This window comes from Carassius carassius, chromosome 9, assembly GCF_963082965.1.
Source record: "Carassius carassius chromosome 9, fCarCar2.1, whole genome shotgun sequence".
NCBI lineage: Eukaryota > Metazoa > Chordata > Actinopteri > Cypriniformes > Cyprinidae > Carassius > Carassius carassius.
The window spans coordinates 27527141-27553521 of NC_081763.1; the positions used below are offsets into that span (position 1 = coordinate 27527141).

The 26381-nt window shown below is 36.3% G+C and overlaps 1 pseudogene; it reads right to left on the minus strand.

Moving 5' to 3' along the window:
* The window catches only part of LOC132148654 (protein tweety homolog 2-like), a 29597-nt pseudogene extending 7437 nt beyond the window's left edge, over window positions 1-22160 (minus strand).
* Between the last annotated feature and the right edge of the window lie 4221 nt (window positions 22161-26381).

The window sequence follows — 26381 nt, forward strand, 5'->3', positions numbered from 1 at the left end:
AATAGATAATAAAAATAACAGAATTTATTTGAAATAAAAATAATTTTCTGCCTTTTACTGTCACTATTGATCAATATAACGCATCTTTGCTGAATAAAACTGAAAAAAACTTGACCCCAAACTTACAGTATGTGTTATATAATTTTACAGTGTATGTAGTTTCTACTATAATACTACCAACCAATGTTTTTTCTATTAAAACACCGTTTATTACAAAAAAGTGAATGTGTAAATGAATATCAACTTAACTTCCAGTTAGTGAGTAAATCCGATGTTGCTTCAAATAGCTGCTATGATAGCTTCAGTAAGTAATTCATTGAGTAAATCATTGCTTACTAAATGATTCAAAACAACTCTTTTGACCAAATTATTAAAATAACCTTTTCATAAGAGTAAATGTTGTGGAACTGAACTATCCTGTTTACACCTTAGTAAGAAGCGCATGAATGAGGATGTGAACCAGTGAGAAAGTGATCAAACACAAGAGCATGTGTGTGATCACATGAGCAAATAGGGAATCAATAGGAGACAGAGATGAATAAGGTAAATGGCTCCCTGGTGGCCATTGAAAATGGAGACGAGGTTTCCTCAAACAGCCTTTCTTTTCTGAGGATGGTCTTAAAAGCACCAGTAAAGCAGACTGGAAGCACGTAATAATTAGTTAAGGGTGAGCACATGTTTGCACGGGAAGAGAGATCAATAAGCATTAGTGGGGTAAGTGGGGATGGATCTAACGGAGCTTCCAATAAGGCAAACGGAGAGAGACAGAGGATTGAGATGAGAGGAAAAGCAGGGCTCCCTGGCGACTGACTAACCACAGCACTCGATGTACTCAAAGTCATTCCACAGAGGTCTGTTTATGTCAGAGGCGGCATTATTTTACAGTGCATCCATTAGGGATTCAAGTTTGCAGGAATAAACGACTTCATGACACTATAAAAAATAATTAACAACGGGAAAGAATCATATGCAAGCTGAAATACAGGTCATATATCATGTGACACATAGTATTTGCAAGTATATATTGCCTCCTATCTCCATGTTGACATCTATTGGCTTCATGATTACAAAAATGGGTCCAACTTTTCTTCTGTGAAGAGATGAACCGAAGCCAGACGTCTAATATACTGATATTTAGAGCACACTTACACTGCGAGCAGCCATCGAGACTGCTTTGCCAATCCCAGACATGCTATGAGACAGATGAGCAGGTCCAAAATCAGAAGCAGCAGGTATGTTAACCATCTGGAATAAAGCAAATAAAAAGGCGATGAGAGATGAGAGCAGAAATAAGTGTTCAGACAGTATAAAAAGGAACACATATTTTCTATTTGTTTTTATTTGCACTTTCAATTTAGTACATTTTAATATTAAAAAAATATATACGATTTAAAAAACGGCTCATAATTTTCAATGATATAAAAACAAACAAACAACATATTACAGTCCTTTTCTAACCAAATAATACTTATGCTATCATTTTCATATAATTGAATATAATAGTGCCAATTTTAATATTCATCTACTGTGTGATATAGATGTGTGGGAGCAGGCCTCTAAGTACTTTAAAAGTGGGTGTTTATGGCACTCAAATTATTCTTTCATCTTCAGTTACATGTTTCCCATCCATTCGATTAATAATTGAACAGACCAAAGTCACATAAGTATTTCATGAGCTCCAGTCTAGTATGTGAGAACAGACAATTTGCCAAACTGTTCACTCTGAGAAGGTGTTACTTTTGGTTTTGGTAATCAGACATACCATTTGAGTACAATAAATGTCTTATGTTTTATGTAACATTTCAATAAAACATTCACAAAACAACCTAATTAGTAGGGTTTTCTAACTGATGTAGAGCATTGAAACCACTTGTAAAAACTGGTGTTTTACTGTATTTTCTGTACTGTGTTGATTCAAGGTCTACACGGTTTGGTGTGTTATTGGAATGCTTGGCAAGCTTCAATCTCATCAGTAATCCTTCACCATGAGGACTTAAAAATACCCAGACATCTTGAGACAGGAAAAGAGAGAAAGGGAGAGAAATATATAGAGACAAAGGTGTATGATTGTGGCGAGTGGGGCGGGGCCGAGGGACGTGGGAACAAGGAGTGAGGCCGGCAATGATTGGGGCAAATCAGTGGCACCTGCGGCCCACCGCCGGTCTCGAGTCCCACGTAGGAGATGGAAGGATATAAAACGACGACAGTGAAGGACGAGAGAGGACCAGGCCTGGGCTTTTAGTTGTGTTTTGGTTTTTATTTGAGCGCACCAGTCGTCCGTGAGGGGCTGGTGCGCTGTTTTGTGTTTATTTTTGTAATTAAAATGTTTTTGATTGTCCGCCGGTTCCCGCCTCCTTCTTCCGGATGAATATGAAGCTTAATTCGTTACAATGATAAACCAAGAGAGGGAGTCCAGAGCTTGGGCGATTAGATTTGTCAATGAGTAATGGAGAACGAGACATTTGACAGTTGCTGCTCAACACCACAGTCCTTTAGCTGCATGAAACACTAGCTACTCATCAATACATGCACTGCCAGTTCATAAGCTACAGGTCTACAAACGGAAATTAAATCTTCTTAGAGGGCACACAAATCAATTTAACAAGACTAACAGCACCAAAAGTGCGCGAGTAACCTAGTCAACATGAAATCCAGTAGTAGTGCCAGTAAAGAAGATTAAGTAGTAGGCCAAAAGGAGGAGTAAGACAAAAAGTTGACATGTTGTTGCAAAAGTTTTCAAGAGCAAGAAGTGAAGTAAATAAGCCATCATTACCCCACCAGCCCAAGGCAGTTTACCTGTAGTACTCTATGAATGAAGTTTTGTCCGTGATTACTGTCAAATCCACTTGTATCCTTCCTTGTGCCTGGCATGGCCGTCAGCTGCTGAATAATGTTGTTGACCATCTGCTGCATGAAGTGCAAAGTTTGGGTGTAGTTTCCGCGTGCAGAAAATATCTCATCCAACTGCTCCAGGTGTTCTTTCAGCCCAACCTGCATATACCCAATGAGTTTCCCACCTGAGACAGGAGACAAGAAAAATGTCGCTCACCAATACAAGGCTAATAGTGCTGATCGGCCCCACTGGAGCCGAAACAAATGGCTGTTTCCAATTAATTCTCTATGGGAGCAAAAGGCATGCATAGGGGATCATGGGATTGCCTGAGAAGTAAAGTAAGTACCAAGAGTGACAGAAAGCGGAGAAAATCTTTAAGCCAAAAAAATACAAGACCGTTGATTTCCTTAATTATTATAGATATTTGGGGGTCCAGTCAATATTGGACCAAATTGACTTTCAATACGTAGACAGACAACCACAACACAGAGACATTTTTCAAGATATCTTCATTATGTTATGACTTATTAAAGGACAAGAAAGGTGTTATTACCATTAAATATTCTGTGCTTATTTCTTTAAAACACTAGAGTCGGCTTGAGTCGATGTCGGAGATCCATCCATGTCGACCTTTCTGTAATAACCGAATGCTACACAACCCTGAAAGGTTCAATCGTGGAAAAAGCTTTTGACAGCAATAATATATTTTGTATACAACTTTTATATGAGAATGCAGATACTTTATTGTAATTCGCTACCAATTTTATATAAACACGTTATCCAGCCAGAGTAAGCTACACTAGACTGGATTAATGGTACATAATGTGTTATCTGATTCGGTTTTTAAAGTGGTTATGAGACATCAAATCATTTATATAATTCATCAGCACAGTATATCAGCTGATAATTGCTTGAATCTGGCTATCTGACCTCTTTTTTTCCCCTCTTGTTAAAGGCCTTCATCCGGATTTTCTGGTAAACCTCTCTTATTCTTGGCAATAATTGTTCGTTCTGCTTTCATTACAGTGCATTGCAACATGTACCTCTTTTGAATAATTGCTCTATAACTAATAATTTCGAGATGGTGGATGCATAATTAAGATTCATAAAGATTAAGATTCAAAAGGACTATCATTTATACATTAGATTCACTTCCCTTGGGGAAGGTAAGGATATACTGCATGAAATAGGGTTAGAAGCATGCAAAATGCCAATCACTACACCCATTTATTCACTGTTGCAACAGCTATTTTATGGCACGCAAGTTGCAACTATAGGCAAGAGGCGTTTATAAAGCCTGGAAGTTTGAAAATGTCTTCCTCACTTTCCCAATAACTTCAACATTAATGAATTCAGTTGTGTAATCAAGCTTGGCTTTCAGACACGGTTCTCTTTGCCTTTCAATTTTAAGAAAAAAAAAAAAGTCCACTAAAGCTGAAATTGGATTTATGCAGCTGTAGTGAAGCCAATGGCTGTTTGTTGTTCTCACATTCTGAATGTTGTTTTAGCTACAGCAAACAGTGAAAAGTCTGTTCAAGACAGCTTATTTAGATCAAATTGTTCAACCGTGAAGCAATGCATTATGGGCCAGTGAGCCAAACATACACTGGCAGATAATGAGAGTGACAGCAGGAAGCTCTTGGAGGCAGTGTATTAGAAGAACAGAGGTTGTCACCTCATGCCAGCAGGTAATGAACATCATGGTTGTATTAGGAGAAATGTTCTGCCAGCCAGACAAATTCTCTGTTTGTCACACTCAACCTGCCATATGTTGAATTACACAGCCCTCCAATCCAAGACATACTGCTGGAAACACTGTTTGTGGGTTGTTTTAAATATAAAAGTGCTCAGTGTATAGATGGAAAGGAAAGATATTGTAAGCCTGCACTTAATCCACAATAATTGCAAAGACAAAAAAAAATCCTTCACTGTAAAAAATATTACATGCTATCTGCTTAAAAAAATTATGGTAACAATATTACACGTATTATATTTGAGTAGATTTTAAGGTTTTTTTTTTTTTTTTTAGTGAAATTTACCCAAATAAATTAAGTAAAAATTCCTAAATTATTTAGTCTATGGCACAATAAATTTAATATAATTAGGGAAATGTGCTCATTTATTTTAAGTTTATTCTCAAAAGTCTGTGATTTTAAATGAGATCTGTTTGTATTTTGTTATTTTATACATTTACAAGACTGTATACAGCCAATCAGCTCAAATAGGAAAATACTTGAGAAATACTGGAAAGTACAGCACTAGCACTAGCAAGGCTACACTGTAAAAACAAACCTATAGAATCTACTCAATAAAAGTGAGGTAACAATTTGCACTCATTTTGTTTGGGTAGATTTCATCCTATATTTTTGAGTAAGGAGTACCTGACTTTAACAGCTATGATATACTAAACGAAATTAGGTAAAATCTACCTAATATTTCTCAATACATTACACAGCTAATTACTTATAAAAATTGAGTAATAATTACTCTATTATTAGCAGAAAACAGTTAATCTACTTAATTATTAATAATAAGCAGTAAATATAAATATTTTAACATTACTTTTTCAGAGATGGTTAAATTTACCTAAAAATGGCCAGACATGGGACACAGTAATTTATTGGTCAAATTACTCTTTATTGACCAAATATTATGGATTAAAACATTTAATTTAATAAAATATTAAAGGTATAGTTCATCCAAAATGAAAATTATGTAATCATTTACTCACCCTCATGTTGTTCCAAACCTGTATGAGTTTCTCTGTTCTATTGAACACAAAAGATGATATTTTGAACAATGTTGGTAATGAAACAGTTGATGGTACTCATTGATTTACATAGTATTTTTTCCTACTATGGAAGTCAATGGCTACCATCACTGTTTGGTTACCAACATTGTTCAAAATATCATCTTTTGTGTTCAATAGAACAGACAAACTCATACAGGTTTGGAACAACATGAGGGTGAGTAAATGATTACATAATTTTCATTTTGGATTAACTATACCTTTAATGCATAAGGTACATTTCACTTCAAAAGACATAACAAATCACTAACAACTTCTTAACTTCTAATTAAAAAATAAACTGGTTTCCAGGGGATGAAACAGTCTTTGCCAGTACAACTCATTTCATTAATTTCAATTGACAACAAATAATTTACAATTCTTAAAACTAATACAAAAAACAAAAAAAACAAAGACAAATCTGTTGACCAACTGTGGTCGTTCTGCTGATGGTCTGAGACTCTTATTAATCATGGTCTTCAAAATCATGCAAATAAAGAACCCTTACTTGTCTTCACACATTCTCACTCCCCCACTTTAACAGCAGACACGAACTGCAGCCTTGAGTCTGTAAACTTTGTTTGAACCACTGCAGAGGGAACGCAAGGCCACACCTTAAAAGTGAAACCGAAAATTGGGAAAAATAGAATTCCCACCAAAAAGAGGAATCATGCCTAAATCACTAACAACTTTAAACTTCTAATTATAAACAGGTCTCCATGGGATGAAACAGTCTGTGTCAGTACAACAGCTCATTCCATTAATTTGCACTTGAGGCTTTGAACCTTTTTGAGTGGTTTTGCTGCATCAAGTTCCAAAAAAAGTTTTTGGAACACGTCAAAAGTGTATTTAAGGGTTTTGGGGTACTCCAGGTTGAGGGCATACATCAGCCCCATCAACAGAATGCATGCTGTGGTTTTATTTCCACATCCAGTCAGTACTTTGTTGCCCTCTATAACAACCCACACATCTGATGGGTCCTCCTCGGCTGTGGGATTATGAATCACCAAAACTTTCATTATTTGGTTTGTGTTGCCCTCAAGTTCGTCCTCCTGTTAAAAAGAAAAAGAAAATAATTTTTTCAAGTTAGTTTAAGCATATTAACCACATTTTGTTCCAAAACAGTTTTCTTTTTGGTCACGTCATTTATTTCAAGACAAAGCAGGGTTTCAAATCAGCACTTCAATTTCAACAGGTAAAAAAATAAAAAAAAATAAATATCGAAAGCAATACTTTAATTCTTGACCCCAGTATCCCATAATAAAACAATTACCAATCTAATCCTTTACTTTAGATGGAATTATCTTGTAAGGATTGGAATAGATGGTCATCCTGGAACATTCAGGAAATAAATGTCACCATAGAACAAAGGGATAACAGAGTTGCTACTACCTGATTATATAGGTGAACATTTAGATTTTCATAATTAAATGTCCCTTATCTGTATCTTTCATGAACAAACATTAACTTGCCAATGTTCCAGATAAAATGTGAAATGCTTAATATTAAACAATTATACAAGTAAAAACTTGTGAAATGCTTAATATTAAACAATTATACAAGTTGAGACAATAATGGGAGAATTGGAACATACTGGAAGGTTCTTTTCCTGCTACTATCAAGTATGTACTCAACTGGCTCAGTAAGTGAGAGATGCTCCTTTATAAATTGTTCTCTCCTATAGTTTGTGCTTAAAGGCCCATCCACCCCTAAAGCTGCACAGAATGGGTTAAGCTGGCAAAGGTCTTCCACCAGTTCTGAAATCACAGAATCTTCAAAAGTACAGCCATGCCTCCTCAAAGTGCTCAGTATAATGTTTTTAATAACTGGGCCGGATGCAGATGATGTAAGGAAATTAAGTTCCTCTAGTAGTTCATTTATGCATGAATTGGACACATTGAAAATGCATTCCAATTTAAGGATGAGCAACCCCAGTCTTTTGATAATAGTTTTGCTCAAGTACACACCATGCATGTGAAGGAAAGAAGCTGGCCTGGTTTAGTTGTCTGTGGATGAAACCTGGACAAATGTGTCCGTAATGCACCCCATGTCCTAAAGGTGCAAGGGCAATCAGAATGGAGACAGGGTATGGACTGGTTTCGACTAAAATGCCCATGTTGTAATCTATAGTGTTTTAATAGGTCTAATCTTCTTGATGTTTTGAAGTTGCATATTTTGCACAGCCAATTCATTTCCCAGAAGGTAAAACATCCATAAGATTCCTCAGTTTTAGGTCTCGACTCATTGTTCAGTTCAGTTACCTGAATTAGGTGAAAACTGCTGCAATTCTTCTTTCGTGCTCTTCAAATGTTTCATAAAGATTTTTCTGTGGAAGAGAAAGTCAGAATTATTAATAATGTTATTATTTACCACAAATTTTAATAGGATTATTAGGCTAAATAATATTATTATTTCAAAAAGTGCTACCACATTAAGATTAAGTCAGGAATTGCATTATGTCTTAAATCACAGTAAGCCACATCTTGAAAAATAAAACTGCTATTGCATGATGCATAAATACAATTCAAAAGAGAAGAGCAGCAGGTAAAGCTATGTGACGTGTTTTTTCCCTTCACTTTAATGCACACTCTTCTCAGAGACAGAGAGGTATAATTTAACTACATGTCAGTTTGTTTTTTTTGTTTTTGAGGTTGTAGTTTGCAGTGGTGTAGAACTGGACATTATTACATACATGAATCCCATATTCATGAACATTAGACACCTTTAAATATAATTTATAACACCACATTTGTATACTGACTATTTAATAATTTACTACAACCTGATTTTAATATTGCACATAATTTATATTCATATATGTTGCATTTACATAAACGCAAATGATATAAGTTTAAAATTCCCTTAAAGTTTAATCCACATATTTTGGAAAATAATTACAATAACTACACTTGTGCAATCTACAAACCGAAGTTCACTAAAAAAAACATAGCCTAAGCCTAACATAACTCAATTAAAGTGAATTGGCACAAAATAGACTAAAATCATAGAATTTATATATTAATGATCACAAAAGGAACATAAAAACATTACATGTGTTCTATCTTTTACTTTTTGTCGGTGTGACAAAAACACATGCTCATCACTGCACTTTCATGCTAGTGTGATATAGGCTATTTTAATACTTACTCATGTGCTCTCACGCCACACCATGTTCTCACTCAGTGAGAAATACATCGCATATCAAAGAGGAGACTGACAACACGCTGACAGACAGGACAGACCAGGTTACTTTTCGGTTACTTTTGATATTAAACATAGTAAACAAAGTCTCACCTGTCAAATTTGGTCATTTTTTAAAAGAAATTTAAACGATTTATACCGTTTTGTGGCTCTTAAATGTGTCTGACATATCGCTGTAGTAGACCATCAGTTAAAGCTGCTCGTGAACCGATCATCTCTTCCTTCTAGTTCATTTATAGCATCAAATAAACATGAATGAACATAAGAAGGAAGGTTTTAAACCGCGGAAAGGCGTCAGTACATTCCGTTTTTCAAGTTCAAATCCTCCCATCTGCTATCTCTCCTGACTGCGTTGTCGGAAAAAATGGGGGATGGCGGATTATGATTGGTTAGATCGCCTGTCAATCAAGCTCCCTGCGAAGGCATACGAAAACACGCATAAACGCCCAAATATATAACTCATGATTTGTAAAATAATGTCCATTATAAAACCCAAACCAGTTTTAACATACATTACATTAATGAACCCCACATAAATGGACAGATTAATATAAATCCGTAATAATAACAATAATAAAATTAGGACAACTTTATGATTTGATCCCTTCTAACACAGAACACTGCAGATCATTATATAAATGCAAGAAAATGTAACATTAATTATCCAGCCTGCCTTATTAACAGCTTTACTGCTATTGTTTTTACTTTCTCGGCCTTGATCACCTCAGGACATCGTCGACGTCAACCGTGTCTCAAATAAAAACGCCGTTGGCCTGAACAAATCACACAGTCACATGCGCTGCACCTTCGCTAAGCTGTTCACTAATTTCAGCAATGTACATGAAACTAATGGCAGCTAATATTTTAATTAGCAATATAGAATTTTACTCGCATTTGCCGGTATAAGACCCAGTGTGTAGGCCACTATCAGTAAGCTAAATCGACCAACCTCAAATTCCAACCTGTCAGCTTGGCTGTAGCACCGACAATATAACAGAAGCGAGCAAATTACAAATCTTTTGATGAGTTAATATTTGGGTTATATGATATCAACATGATAAACAACAACAAAAAAAATCTTACCTGGAGCTCAACACTTCGTGGTCCCTCTGGAAGACGTTAAATTTGAAATCCGCGATTCCCGCCTGGATGTTGAAGTTGACGCATGCGCAATTTGCAATGACTGAACTAATATATTGGGGTATTTTTTACTCATTTTTTAATGATGCAGATATTACTGTTAACAAATAGGTAGTGCAGTTAAAATGTACCCATTTTTATATATTTTACTTACTAACTAATATACTTAAGTAAAATATAACTGATTTGCACAGGTTGTATTTAACACCCCCCTGCATAATTTTTTACAGTGTACTGCTCATTTAACAAGGTTGAATGCCTTAGAGTAGTATCCATAACCACAAGCTCTACTCTTCAGCACAGTGGTAACGACTGCACTGTGCAATGGAAACTTCAATGTTACAGAAACTCTTACAAATGTCAAATGTAACTGAACATTAAACATTAATAGATGCCTCCCTTCACTCAAAAACATAAAGTAGCATTTAATTTCAAAATTTACTCTCCATATCCAGCCATATGCAAAGCATGCTGGGAACTAACAATCGCCTCTAAAATAAAACTGCAAAATTGAGCTAATTCACTTAAATTAAATAGGCAGCCTTCTTTCCTTAATTATTTTAGTTTAATCAGTTCCCCAATTCAAGCACCAAAACTGCTTAAGTCTCCTAAAACAAAATGAGGAAAACGCATCTCTTGGTTTTATTAGTAAAAAGTCCTCATTATTTTCTACACAACTCTGAATCACAATTTCTTTAATGAAATCCACACATTATTTTTAATTATCACTTTAATTTTTTTTATAAAAATTACAAGACCCATGATTCATTTTTTACAGTGTTTGAAACATTTAGTCAATATTTCACATTTTTTTTCTGAATACATAATACATCAATACACTGTAGAGTAATTAGTGTATCTGTAGATCTTTTAAAATCAAACTGAGGACTTTTAAGAGCTGCAATGCTCACAGTAACATCCTAACCCATAAAATGTCATTTTAAACTATTTTGTCAATAAATGTCATTTTAAACTATTTTGTCAATAAATGTCATTTTAAACTATTTTGTCATTAATGTCATTCTTAACAATTTTTTTCATTAAATGTCATTTTAAACTATTTTTCAGTTCAAATAATACAAGTTTGAACAAAAATAAATTTGATAAAAAATTATAAACCTAACATTTCAGCCACGAGTCAAAATTATGATTATGATTGATATGTGATTATATATGTAACGGATAAACCTTCATAATCATCGGGAAGAAAGAGGCGGGAACCGGCAGACAATCAAATTCAAACTTTAATAATAAAAATAAACACAAAACAGCGCAGCAGCCCCTCACGGCCGACTGCCGCGCACAAATAAAAACCAAACACAACTAAAACCCAGGCCTGGTCCTCTCTCGTCCGTCACTGTCGTCGCTCCAGTTTTATATCCTTCCATCTCCTCCGTGGGACTCGAGACCGGTGGGTCAAGCAGGTGTCGCTCATCTCCAATCACTCCACCGGCCTCGCTCTGTTCCCACGTCTCTCGGCCCCACCCCACTCGTCACAATATACATTTCTAGACACCTTATGATTCTAATTGTTTACATTTTTTGAAAGCACCATGTTTTTACTTTGGAACATGCATTACTCATATTTATTTAATTAAATCATTCTTTTGAGGTCAAACCATCCCATTATGCCTTTTCATGACCTCTTGAAATGATAATTAAGACTTTTCTTAAACTGTTTATTTAAGATTTTTTAATCACCTTAAATTTTAAATGAATGAATGAGTTAATGAATAAATGAATGACTTTTTAAGGACCCGATGGGACCAAAAAAAGAAGAAGCAAATATTTACCTATTAATTTTTATTAATACATGCAAGTTACACAGAAAATTGCCAGTGGCGATGCAAACAAATTGTTAAATGACAGATTTTTAATTGGATTTATTAAAAGCTTAATGTTGTGAAACTACACAATTGTGAAACTAATCTAACTGGTATGCTCTTCAGAAGACATAATGACCAAATAAAAAGTGCATTCAAATCACTGTGGAACTTACAAACTTCACTGCAAATATATGGTGAACAACACATGGCCCAACACTACTGCATCTCACATTACGAGTAAATACACTGTTTTGAACTGTACCTACAACCTCTTTCTTGTTTTTCTACTTGTCAGAGAACTGTGGGCTTCCTGTATTTAATTATATATATATATATATATATATACACACACACACACACACAGACACACACACACACACACAGACACACACACACACACACACACACACACACAGACACACACACACACACACACACACACACACTCGGAAGTGGTCTGTTGATAGTCGCTTAGTGGTGGGTGTCCTACCCACACACATTCTGAAATCCTCAACCATTCTGTGATCGGCAAGACTCTTACAAACATTTCCAGCAGACCAGTGAATGTGGATGCACGAGCGGATATGAAGATAGATTTTTAACCCCCTTTAATGCAGAACAGATATTCCCAGTCTTGTCTCTGCTGTTAGTGTTTTCCCTTGCCAGTATTTACACCTAGAAAGGTTTCTAGAGTCTATCTTTAACCTAAAATTTAAGTTAAAGAGGGGACAGTCACAATGACTACAGCTTTAAACTCACAGAGATGAAGCCTGCAGCAGTGCATCTATGGGCTTCTGTGTGTGTGTCACTCATCACAGGATACACTCATACTCCAGCAGCAATGAAAAGCCCCCGAGGTCCCAGGCTCTTAGATTTTCAGCAAGCAGCATGTAACAGGCAAAATTCAGATTTCGTTTTAATCACAGTGTTCCTCAGGCTATTGTAATGAAAAGAGGCAACATGATGAGTGACAGGTGAAGGAAGTGAAACTCTTACCAGACTGCCAGTGCCACTCAGTGTGTGATTGGCTTTATAAATGGAGTAAGTCAACTGGTAAACTCCATCGTTGGTTTCGCTGTTTCCATAGAAACCCATGCCCACCGCTGAACTTTGAGAAAAAACAAAACAAAAAAACAAGCCAGACCAATGGTTTGTGTTACAAATAGAGTTTCATATCAATAAAACTCTCATGGATTGATTTAAGATTTAAAAGTGTGGAAATATTTGTATATTTTCATGACCATTAAGCAGATTCATCCCCAAATTTTCAATTAGTCTCAATGGTGATTCTGCAATTATTAATATACAATCCCTAATTTTTACAGCAAAAAACAAACAAACAAACAAACAAAAAAAAACAGTATTATAATATTTTTTATTAATAAAATAGACCAATATGTGTATTTAACACAGAATGTAACTAACATTATTGATTTATTTACTTATTTTGCATTATGAAAAAATTCATTTTCTTAATGAAAAACATAGTTTATTCAGATTTATTTAGATTTATTAGATTATTTAGAGTTTATTTGATCAAAAATACAGTATTATTGTGGAATATTATTACAATGCTATTTTTGTTTTATTTTAAATATAGTTTAAAATGTAATCTATTCCTGTTTTAGCAAAGCTGCATTTTCAGTATCAGTAGCATTTCTTATTGTTATCAATGTTAAAAATAGGTGTGCTGATTAATATTTTTGTGGAAATGTTTTTTTTTTTTTTTGGATTCATCGATAAACAGAAAACAAAAATGCATTGTATAGGTCAGCATTTTAAATTTTTCTTTTATGCCAAAATCATTATGATATTAAGGTAAGATCATGTTTCATGAAGACATTTTCTAAACTCCTACTGGACAGCTTTAAAGTCAATTTTCTCAATATTTAGATTTTTTTTGCATCCTCAGATATCAGATATTCAAATAGTTGTATCTTGGCCAAATATTGTCCAATCTTTACAAACCATACATCAATTGAAAGCTTATTTATTCATTATTCAGATTATTTACCATTTTTGACATGTGAGATTTACTGAAAGTAGTCTTAATACTAATTCACAAGTCTCATTTTGGCATAAAACAAAGTGTAAAGTCGTCTAAACACAGCTGACTCCAGCTGCTACTGAAATAAACAGGAAAAGTGTATCAGTCAGACTAAAAAATTCATAATTTTGACTCAACTGGTCTCATGGTAGATTCTAATGTGAAATCTGAGAAAATATTTCAAAGCAGCCTCGAGAATTGTAGTCTACATAATTATTTGTGTCATAACAGCCCAGCAACCAGTCTGCTTACTCTCTTTTCCAGACAGCATCAGATCAGCTTCATTAAACAACCTCATCAGAGTCATGTGTGCAGACCGTCAAGCATTTGGGCCTCTCAGTCCAACTCAGTCAGCAAGGGATTGAACCCATCCCCTGCCAATCCTTATGATAGAAGCATTATGTAAGACACAGTCCAAGTGTGATATTTCACCTGCTTTTGGAAAAATGCTTCTTGGATTAGGGATGTATTTGATATATGAAATGTATTGAATGTAATGAATAGAATATAACATACAGGCAACAAGTAGTTTTAATCTGGCTCACGGACAAACATAACTAGGACTGTCTGACAATAAGAGATGCATTCCTGGAATCAAAACTTCACACCTGTGCAAGACAGAAATATCTGCCACGTTTTACTTATTTTTTCTCAACCTGGCAACCAAAAGCATGACTTGAATATCTTATTTTCTTTTATGGCTTCAGCAGAAAGGCTATTTTTCAGACTGACAAAAGCAAAAAAGGTACACTGGATCACAAGAGACTGTTACATAAATATATTCAGACTGTTATTATGAATATATAATATGATAAAGCCATCTATTTATCTGTCCATCTAATTATCCATCTATAGATCAATATATCCATCCATTCATCCATATATCCATCTATCATCCATACATCCATCTCTATATCCATCCATCCATCACCCAGAGCACCTCAGAAATGTGTATCGTTACTTTCGCAACCACCTCTAGCAACGATATAGGAAACTATTTAACCAAAATGCACAGAAAGGACCACACAAGGGACATAACCTTGAAACGGTTTCTCAACTTTCCTTTTCTAGTTAATTTTTAAAATAAATGAATAAACACACGATTAAAGAGGAGGATTAGAAAAACTCAAGGCGAGAGAGTGTGTGTGTGTGTGTGTGTGTGTGTGTGTTTGTGCGTTGGTGTGGGGGCAGGTGGTATGAGTGAGAATCCTGTCTCTGATTTCCCCCAAGCATAATAGATTCCAGGTTTTTACCTTATATCATAACTAGAACTCCCTCAGGCCAGCAAGCATTACTGCTCCCATTAGCCGGTGAGTGCGAGCCCAGCTCTCACCCTCTGAATCCAGCACATTGCTGAAATCACTGCTCATCTGGTTACATCTCACTTATGACCTGCATCTACCCATTAATTAAAGTGCCAAAAGCAAGTAAGGTATAAATTTGAAGGTAATGATTGGGTATAGTGTCTGTGAGATGAGAAAATTAGACAGGTCTCTAAACTTGAAAAAGTGCAAAGATTTAGGTTAAATAGTTTTTAAAGACCCCTTCATGGTGGATCATACAAACATGTTCATAATAATCAATCCAGTCCATGCGTGAAGATGCCATTAGCGAATAAAACACATTTACACCTACATTAAAAACAGGCTGTTTTTGCTACTGTAGAATCCATATTTTAAATGTTAATGACATCGGTTATGACCAAATATTTAAAAACATCACATAATTTTAACATTTTATGACTAGGCAATATTAGTTCAAACTTCAAAATGTCATGAGGAGCAACTCCCTGAAAATATGATAGTTTTGAATATATATATATATATATATATATATATATATATATATATACACACACACACACACAGTACAGACCAAAAGTTTGGACACACCTTCTCATTCAAAGAGTTTTCTTTATTTTCATGACTATGAAAATTGTAGAGTCACACTGAAGGCATCAAGGGCTATTTGACCAAGAAGGTGGTGATGGGGTGCTGCGCCAGATGACCTGGCCTCCACAGTCACCGGACCTGAACCCAATCGAGATGGTTTAGGGGTGAGCTGGACCGCAGACAGAAGGCAAAAGGGCCAACAAGTGCTGAGCATCTCTCGGGGAACTCCTTCAAGAATGTTGGAAGACCATTTCAGGTGACTACCTCTTGAAGCTCATCAAGAGAATGCCAAGAGTGTGCAAAGCAGTAATCAAAGCAAAAGGTGGCTACTTTGAAGAACCTACAATGTTACATATTTTCAGTTGTTTCACAGTTTTTTGTTATGTATATAATTCCACATATAATTCCACATGTGTTAATTCATAGTTTTGATTCCTTCAGGGTGAATCTACAATTTTCATAGTCATGAAAATAAAGAAAACTCTTTGAATGAGAAGGTGTGTCCAAACTTTTGGTCTTTTCTATATATATATTATTGTGATGTTTTTATCAGCTGTTTGCACTCTCATTCTGATGGCACCTATTTAATGCAAAGGGATCCATTGGTGAGCAAGTGATATGATGATCAATTTCTACAAATCTTTTCTGATGAAGAAAGCTTTCTTTACCCTTGGGAGATATCATCAGGAAGCACGGTGTTAGCTTTCACTGTTATGCTGATGATACGCAGCTCTATATTTCTTCACGGCCCAGAGAAACATACCAATATGAAAAATTAATGGAATGCATAGTCGATATAAAAAACTGGATGAGTAGTTATTTTTTACTGCTAAATTCTGAAAAAAAAAACAGAGGTCTTAATTATAGGACCTAAAAACTCTGCATGTAATAACCTAGAACACTGTCTAAGACTTGATGGCTTCCCTGTCAATTCTTCGTCATCAGTTAGGAACCTAGGTGTGCTATTTGATCGCAATCTTTCCTTTGAAAGCCATATTTCTAGCATTTGTAAAACTGCATTTTTCCAGCTTAAAAACATATCTAAATGAAGACCTATGCTCTCATCGTCAAATGCAGAGACATTAATTCATGCGTTCATGACCTCAAGGTTAGATTATTGTAATGCTTTATTGGGTGGTTGTTCTGCACACTTAATAAACAAACTCCAGCTGGTCCAAAATGCAGCAGCTAGAGTTCTTACAACAACTAGCAAGTATGACCATATTAGCCCGGTCCTGTCAACACTGCACTGGCTCCCTATCAAACATTGTATAGATTTTACAATCTTGCTTATTACTTATAAATAGTGAGCTCTTATTGCACTATAGTCCTCCATGTCCACTGCGTTCTCAAAACTCAGGCAATTTGATAATACAGTACCTGGAATAACAAAGTCAACTGCAGGTGGCAGATCCTTTTCCTATTTAGTTCCCAAACTTTGGAATAACCTACCTAACATTGTTCGAGAGGCAGACACACTGTCAGTTTAAATCTAGATTAAAGAACAACCTCTTTAACCAGGCTAAAACATAACACACTAACACATTTCTAATATTCAAATTTTTAGGCTGCATTAATTAGGAAAACCGGAAGCGGGAGAACTTCCCATATCACACGATGTACTTGCTTCTTGCTACTTGTACATCATTAGAAGAATGGCATCTACGCTAATATTATTCTGTTTCTCTCTTTTTCTTTGGTCACCGTAGCCACCAGATCCAGTCTGTATCCAGATCAGATGGTCACAGCAGTCACCCGGATCCAGTACGTATCCAGCCCAGATGGTGGATCACCTCTACAGCCCTGAATGTCAGCAGAGACCGCGATGGAGTTTTGGTTCCTTGCTGCTGTCACCACTGACTTGCTTAGTTGGGGACACTTAGTTTCCAGCGATATCGTCAAATTGATTGCACAGATACTATTTAAACTCAATTAAGCTGTAAAAAAATAACAGTAAGGATTGATATCACCGCAAGAGATGGGAGATCCTTCTCTAAGCCACTGGAGGACTCACCCAATGTTTCAGTAAACACTCAAGTGCTCCCACTGAGCACTGACAGAGGGATGCAGGATAAAAGTGTCCTTTAAACGCCTAATATGCTCAAATGTGCAAATGACAGCCACACTTTCTCTCTAAGCTGCACCATCAGATGCTGTTCTGAAGCTGGTTATGAATTACAGAGATAGTTCCTGCTGAAACGACCCACTGTGGCTGAATCTTCACCCATCAGCCATCTCTGCAGGGGTTTAATGGGGTCAGCGCTGTCATTAGAGGTCAGAGCACGACTAACTGAAAAGAACACTCATTTATGATTAGCAAAAATTGAGATAAATTAAAAAACTGTGGAGAATGGGGTGAAAAAGGCTAATGTTCTTCTGTATATGAGAGAACTGATTTCTAATGTACACGACTGTAGGTAGAAAATACCAAGTGAACTGAACCACTCTGACTGGATGAAAACTATTCTGGTGGTGTTTAATTAGATGAAAAATAGATAAAGGTAATATAATGAAATGTATATTGTGGTAAGAGTAAGTCAGCTCTCTCCAATGAAAAATGGCAAATCTCCCTAAACTCTCAAACTCATCTAAATATTTTAAACTTAATACAAAATACTGTAAATAATATGATCAATATACAACATTTACTTATAGTCAATGAAGTGAACAGAAGAGAAACTTAAAATTCAGCTCTTTCAACATTTAGGAGAACTCTAATGGCAGTAAGTTAACAGGAATTGTCTAAAAGCCGCAAAACTCCAGTTTGGGATTTATATAAGTCTTTAAGAGAGCAAATAACTTACAATAGAGTGTGTTAGGATGCACATACACAAGTACAGGGTTAAGCAGGATTAGAGCAGCATCACGCAGCAGCACACAGCATGACAACTAGCCCTGTGTGTACATCTGGAATGTTAACTCAATCAGGGCTCAAACTTTTATGACTGTCACAAGTTTAAGCTGAACCCTCTGCCAATTCAATTTAGCACATTAGCAAAAACATTTGTTATCTTTTATTGACATAATGAAAAGTAAACGGTGTGAGCAGTGCGCCAACTCTCAATGCTCAGGAGGTATGAAATTGATTTAGAGGTTCTCCTGGGGGTATGAAGTGAACTGAGCTTCAGGTCAGGTAATGATATTGTTCTCCCACACACACACACTAACCCCCCCCCCCCCCCCCCCCCCCAAAAAAAAACATGGTCCATATTTCACGTGTAATCATGATCCACCAACAGACATTGTGTATAAGAGATCCTCACATGTTTTCACCCGAGTTCATTCATTGGACATATTGAATCCTGTGACAGGTGAAAATGTTAAACTTCTTTTTAATGACAGTGTAAAAAGCAAAAACCACATGGAATCTGATCTTTTGATTCAGATTGTAATTTAGGCCACTTTTATAAGTTGTCCTGGACGAAACATCACAGTTCAATGATGAACTTTAAACTGACTTTAACTGAAAAAGGACCATGATTAGTTCACATTGGAATCTGATATTGGCCATGGCCATAGCCACACACACACACACACACACACACACACACACACACACACACACACACACACACACACACACACACACACACACACACACACACACACACACACAAACACACACAAACACACACAAACAGATACACACACAAATTAGATCAACATATCCTTAGATTTGGTGACAAAAGTTTTTGAATATTAATATGCTGTCAAGCAATTTGACAGCGAAAAAAAAAATTGCTGTCTGCAATATTATTTAAATGTTTCTACGGGAAGACACTTATGTTTACCAAGGCGGAATTTATTTGATCAAAAGTACAGTATAAACACCAATATTTTTTTAGATTTATAACTTTATAACTAAAATTTTTGATTTTTGAAATGTATTCCTTTTATGGCTAAGCTGAATTTTCAGGAGCCAAATGAATGGAAAGTTCAAAAGAACATTTATTTAAACCAGAAATTATTAGAAGCATTTTAAGTGTCTTTACTGTCACTTTTGCTGAATTGAATGCATCCTTGCTGAATATAAGTATTCATTTTTATCACATCTGCATCAACATTTACAGTAGTGACATGCAAATAATGTATTCAAAACAACACCCAAAAACCATGAATAAAATCAGTTCCTGTGTATCCTAGTCAAGTGGGTCCAAAACAAAGTGAATGTACTCACCATATGACCAAACCGGTGATAACAGCAGCCCATGTGACACAGCAGGTGTCGGGCCTTTTGACTTCCTCATCCTGTTCTCTATGACAGCAGCATAGGCATGTCAGATATGTGGAGAGCACTAGCAGACTCAAGCCCAGACCCACCACAGACACACAGGCCAGGAAGATCAGAGACTGCCAAACATGGAGCAAGCATGAAATAAATATTTCATATTCATACACTTCCTTACAAAAAAGCACTATATGGTATTATCAGTCAACCAATCAATCAAATCAGACTTTATTTATGAAGCGCTTTAAAAACATAATTGGACCAAAGTGATTTACAGAATAAATAAAGGTCATACAAGACATAAAATACAACTAAAACACATTAATATATCACACAGCCCTGAGATGGTACAGAAAATATGTTCAGAAGAACAATTCCTGCGATTGATTTCAAATAAGCACTAGCAAGGGAATTTAACTGAGACAAAGATTTAACAAGCAGTTTATTTTAGAATGAGAGATGAAACAAACTTCTGTTGCCGCTTCATTGATTTCCTCAAGTAACCCAGAGAAATGTGACCTTGAACAAGGCACGTAATATCCTTTTTGATAAAAACCCCAAAAGAAATATAGACTAAATCAATAAGCAAAATGTTCCTCTGTACAAATCACCCTGTAGAAACAGTCTTTTTAATGGAGATCTGACCCACCAGACATGTCTGTGTTTACCAGACACTGCACATTTATGAAATTTATCTCACGTTTTTAGATCGAAGTCCCAGAATGCTGAAGGTACAAAATATAGGATTTCATAATTAAAGTGTGGTATTCTTGTCTTAAAGGTAACAAATTTGGATTATAGGAACAAATAAGAGCATCTTATCTTATGCATCTAGAGAACAAGTCACAAAAGTCAGCTTCTACACAGTTGCCGATTCGAGAGAAACCTGTCATCCAATTAAAAATTACTATTCACACCAAATTTCTTCCTGCATGTTCCACAACACCTACAAGAAAAGGCCACTGCTACAGCTGCTTACTCAGAGGGGAGGCTGGGGCAAGTTGTCACATTGTAATATTACATGTAAGTTTATTTCTAATTCATTAGGCACGTGTCTTAAAAATGCCTTCGAACACTTCTTGCCCAGAAAAAGGAAAATAAAGCATGTTGGACATGCTGTCACACTACATGGTAAAAACCTGCTGTTCACTGACACTGATTTGAGATGATTGGGCTACTAAAAAGCCATCTACTGTACAACATGTATTTAGTGGTTTATTTAAAATTAACCCTATAACAGGGTATTAAACAGGTTTTCAGATTAATTTAAACAGCAAATCAATTATTGAAACAGAAAAAAATTAAACCGCAATAAATTAAATGCTATTCAAAAAAAGCAGCAAAACTAGTTAACTTGTTTTACAAACTTTCATACAGATAAGAATCAACTACAAAAATAAGACAATTTGACTTAAAGTTAAGCTATTTTCAGGTCTTTTTCGTTCATATCAAGTTGAGGCAAGTTATCACACATTTTAAATGTTATATCTATTAATTATTTATTTATTTGCAGTCTAATATAATGTCTAACTCAGGTTTACTTCATGGTGAAATTTAAGCAATTAATAAATAAAGTAAAAGTGTTGATATTTTACACTCTATTTTATTTTTATTTATTTATAGACTAACGAATTGCTTAACTCACTTGTTAACTTAATTCTGAAAAGTGTTTATTGCCCTGTTAGACTGTGACAACTTGCCCCGTGTAGTGTGATACAGTTCTCCTGGTCAAGGCAACCTGTGTACAATGACCTCTATTTTTTCTTCCCTCTCTTCAAGCCGTTACAGTGTAGATGTTCAATGGCTTCTTTTTGTTGTTGTTAAAGTATTTGTCTATACAGAAACTGACTTTCAAAAATAAACCTACATTGCAGGTTCTTCCCTTCATTAAAATAATAATTATAAAAATACTTGTCCTGAGAACACGGTTTAAAACTTTAAGTTAAGATGAACCGTCATTATAGCTGACTAATCTTTAAATGTGTGTCAGTTGTTCACCCAGCAGCTATAGTAAAAAATGATAATATTTACTTTTAGTTTTCCCTCGGTCTCCCCTCCAACTCTCACCTGCTGATAGCTGGCGTCCTCCGGTTGAAAAGTTTTATCAACTGTCTGGAAATTAAAATTAAGATGCGATAAATTGTGCAGCCAGTAGGTCCGCCATGGTGCAATGTAGTCCTGGCGGGATAAGGCCATCCCGGACGAGAAACTGGAGACTGGAGCGCTCCGGTAATCCTCACCGTTCACTCAACACCGCAGGAAAGTATTTCCCCTTTCTTATTTGAATTGCATAACACTAGGGTTGAGCGTGTGAGTGCGTGTGTGCAGTGATCAGCTTGGACCCCTCGGAGCGCCCTGAGTCCTGACACTAGGGTGACCACCTGCTAATAAGCCCAAGGGGGGACAAGGGGTATGTTTCTGAGGGACAATGTGGGACACTGCCTTGCGCGGCGGTGCCCCCACCCCATGGGCAGACTCACTGATAGTGGTTTACCCATTTCTAGCACACACCACCTTACATGGTATATTAATAATGCCCTATTCCCCTAAACATGTGTAATTGCTGATGTATGCTCATGACAGAATTGACAGATGCACTTTACTTTAGCTATTTTATTTATTTTTCATTACAATTTATTCACTTTAAATAAATTATAATATAAAATTATAGGATTAAAATGAATTGTAGTTGCTTAGCACCACAGGAACAGTTAAAAAAAAGTCTAAACTCACAACTCCAGAGGTTCACGGAACGAGAAGGGGGAGAAAGGATGGTGAACTAAACTTGCATGTTAGTAAAGGCAGGCGCATGAAAAAAAAACTGTTTGAAACAGGATACACCTTCTCTTTTTTAATTGATGATGGCGGTGCCTCACTTTCTCCATTTTTCGAATCGTAAAGCGTGCATCTAAAAGTTCATTCCCAGTGTGTCTGGTAGCCTATGCACGTGCGTGCGCTGTCATGACAACAACGAAAAAGTTGACAACAACCTGGTCAGCAGTTCAACTGAGGGGTGGGTGTGGCAACAGTAGCGTGCTGAACTGTCAAGTTAATGTTCGTTTGGCTGCCTGGGACTCGAAGATATAGAGCGACCAACTGTTTTTTGAGCAAGCATTGATTATGCGTGACACAGTCTCAATTTGTGGGACACATGAATTGGGCTTCAAACGCTGTGCGCGCACGCGCTACGCGGGACGGGTCACCCTACCTGACACTGACTGACTCCACGCGTCTCTCCCGCGGCTGCGCACCACGCACGCGCGTGTCTACGGCACTGACCATCACTCTAGACAAGTTGTAAAACCCACTTAAGATCGATGTGTAAAAAGTAGATTTTTCCAGTTAAGGTGCTTTAAAATGTGCTACTAAAAAGCTTAAATTTATGGTGCACATACAGTCAAATAAATCTCACACACAAAATAATAAATCAACGAGTGAGTCTGTATACATAGAAAAAGCCTATAGTCCTTTTGTGATCTTAAGACGTATTTATTTAAAATATGAATGCTTAATTCGAAGAAAAGCATATGACATTTTTAGACTGAATGTCGTTAGTCAAACAGTGAGTGCCATTAACTCTTTCACTCACGTTCAATATTGACATCTGGTGGAAAAAAGAGCACTTCACCCAAAAATTGTCCTATTCCAGGGCTTTCAAACCTTTCCAAACCGAAGGACCCTTTCATGTCCACAAACTGTCTGCACTGGATGCAAAGTACTAGGCTACACTACCCACAATTCTGAAACTAAATCCACCAATCAGAGACATTTCGTTTACTGAGGAAACAGGATATATATATATATATATATATATATATATATATATTTATTTCTAATGTATTGTATTTTTATACTTACTGACAACAACTGTTAAAGACTAGTTCTAGTCAGATGTAAAAAATAGAGTTGTGACGTTCGCGAACGAACCGATTCTTTTGAACGGCTCATAAACATGAACGATGGGAGCCGAGTCGCGGCTGGAGGGGAGCCGTTCTTTCTGTCGTTCTTTTTTCCTATGCGTGTTTCACACAGATGCACACAAATGAGCTCCTCCGCGAGACAGAACAGTTATAGGGGGAGGGGCGCACCCAGCGCAGGCCAACCATTTATAGCAAAATGTTCTTGTGTGATAACAATGTTCTTGTGTGGAAGTGTTTGTAGTAAAAGCTGTTTTGCACAGAAATTCATTGCAGCCGGCTTTGTTTTTGATGTTTATTTGTGAGTAGGTATTGTATGAATAACATAAGTCAACGTAGCTTTACACACACACACACTTTGTACTAAAGGTAAATCCAAAATAGTGATGTTACTGTCTAAGCAGAGGGATTTGTGCAACCCTATGGAATATAGTCCACACATGACAAATGAGGTAATAAATAAAATATTTAAGAATAATTCAAACTCAGATATTGGTGTGTGATATCTGAGTTTTAATTATTTTGAAAGGAACGGATCGTGAAGATCCGGATCCCCTCAAAGAGCCATAAATCCCATCACTAGTAAAAAATAAATTAATTAAAAAAATAAAAATAGTGTAGAGAACAAACCTTTGTCAGGGTAGTGCTTACATTACCCACAATCCTGAAACAAAATCTACCAATCAGAGAAGTTTCTCTTACTGTGGAAACAAGATTAATTTGAAACCATTATTTGTTTTTGAATAATAAATATATTTGTAATATATTGCATTTTAAGCTTACAGATTATGTCGCCTATAGTCATTTAGTAGACAAAAACTTTATAAAACAGTATTAAAGTTGTGAGTAAAAATAAAGTGATCTAGGACATTTATACAGTGTGTCAATGTCAAGTCTATAAGTCTGTCCCTCATAGCCTTGTTTTTATTTATTTGTTTTTTAATTAAATACGGTGTCTAACCTGACTAAGGTCGAAACACAGGAAATTTCTTATACCCAGTACCAGTAACAGTAACAAAACTTTCATCTGAAATGATCTGAAATCTAGTTTGACAAAAGAGAACATAGTGAAAACACTACAGAATACTTCAGGGGGGATCAAGGCCAAAACATCAATGATATCTGTCAATTACAGATACACTGTATTACACAGAACTTTATGGGATGAATAGCACATTGCACTATAAAAGAAGTCAAGTACACTGTCTTGTACCTTTGGCTTGGAAATTCATAGAATGAATAGAAAACAGGAATGAAACAGGCCAACATTAATGAACTGAGGTTATTAAGCCAAAGTATATAACATTTTAATCATGCATGTCGAACACACTTTTACATTTTTTCAAACAAATTCTGCACACTCCATATGTCATAAAATGCCAAGATACAGTAGATGTGGGTGGTAAATTATTTGTTGAGCCTGTGATCTTGTACCGAGAGGTGGCAGTAGCACATTACAAGTCAGAGAGAATAAAGATAAGAAAAAGTAAAGAGTGAATAACCATAAAAAGATCTCCCTCACCTTAGTGCGCTGAGAAATTAACATTTTACTTCTTGTTAATTAAAGGACATGTCCATAAAATGTCAGTCTGTTATTATATATGCATGCTATGAATCATTGCAGTGATATGGAATCTCAAGGCTGCTGTTTCTGTAGGCTATGAGTTCAGTAGTCTCAGCCTCAGATGTCACACCATTGGCTAAACATCTGATGCATATTGGACACAAAAGTGGAAACACTTCAGGAGTGTCAAAGTCGCATAGACAGTATAAGAAATGGACACAGCGACCCCATTGGATTCAACGGAGACAAGTGAAGTCAATTAGAAGCACGCACTTCCTGGGGGTCGAGCGTACTGTGCAGACTCAAACTGAGCTTGATGACGTAGATGTCACGTGAGCAACCTGTCTGACAATTGTAAGTCTTCTAATAGATGTGCAAAGAGAAATCTGAATCACCCACCAAATCTTGCAGATGTTGTTGAATAATTTTGTCCCATTGCTTTTATGGACTCTCTATGGGCTTCTCCCTTGACTTCATGCCTCCACGTCCCCCCGATTGCCTCATAGACAGTAAAAGATTGCCTGCGAGCTTCTCCTCCTGTCCATAGGGTAATTTCTCTACTGTGCGACAGAGAGTCGCAGGTTATGATGCAATCGTTAGCCTATTTTTACATAAACTGCTTCTACGGGGCCACAACGTAAGATACAAGGTAATGGGGCCTTTTATAAATTTTCGTGTTTCTTTAGAAATAATGAATTGACAAATGGAGTCTTTAAACGCCTTAGATGTAAAGTTATTCGCTGTCAAAGTGACGCCAAAATGAATGGGAGTCAATGGAATGCTAACAGCAGGTGGGGGTCCGCTAGCCAATGGCGGCACCCAGGGGTGCTTCAATAAAATATATGAAACCCTGCCCCCCTGCAAAGTCGTCATCGGATTGGTCAAATTCTACAGGATTTCCGCGAGACGTATGTGTCGCGTTCTTTATGTTCCGCCTGGAAACAA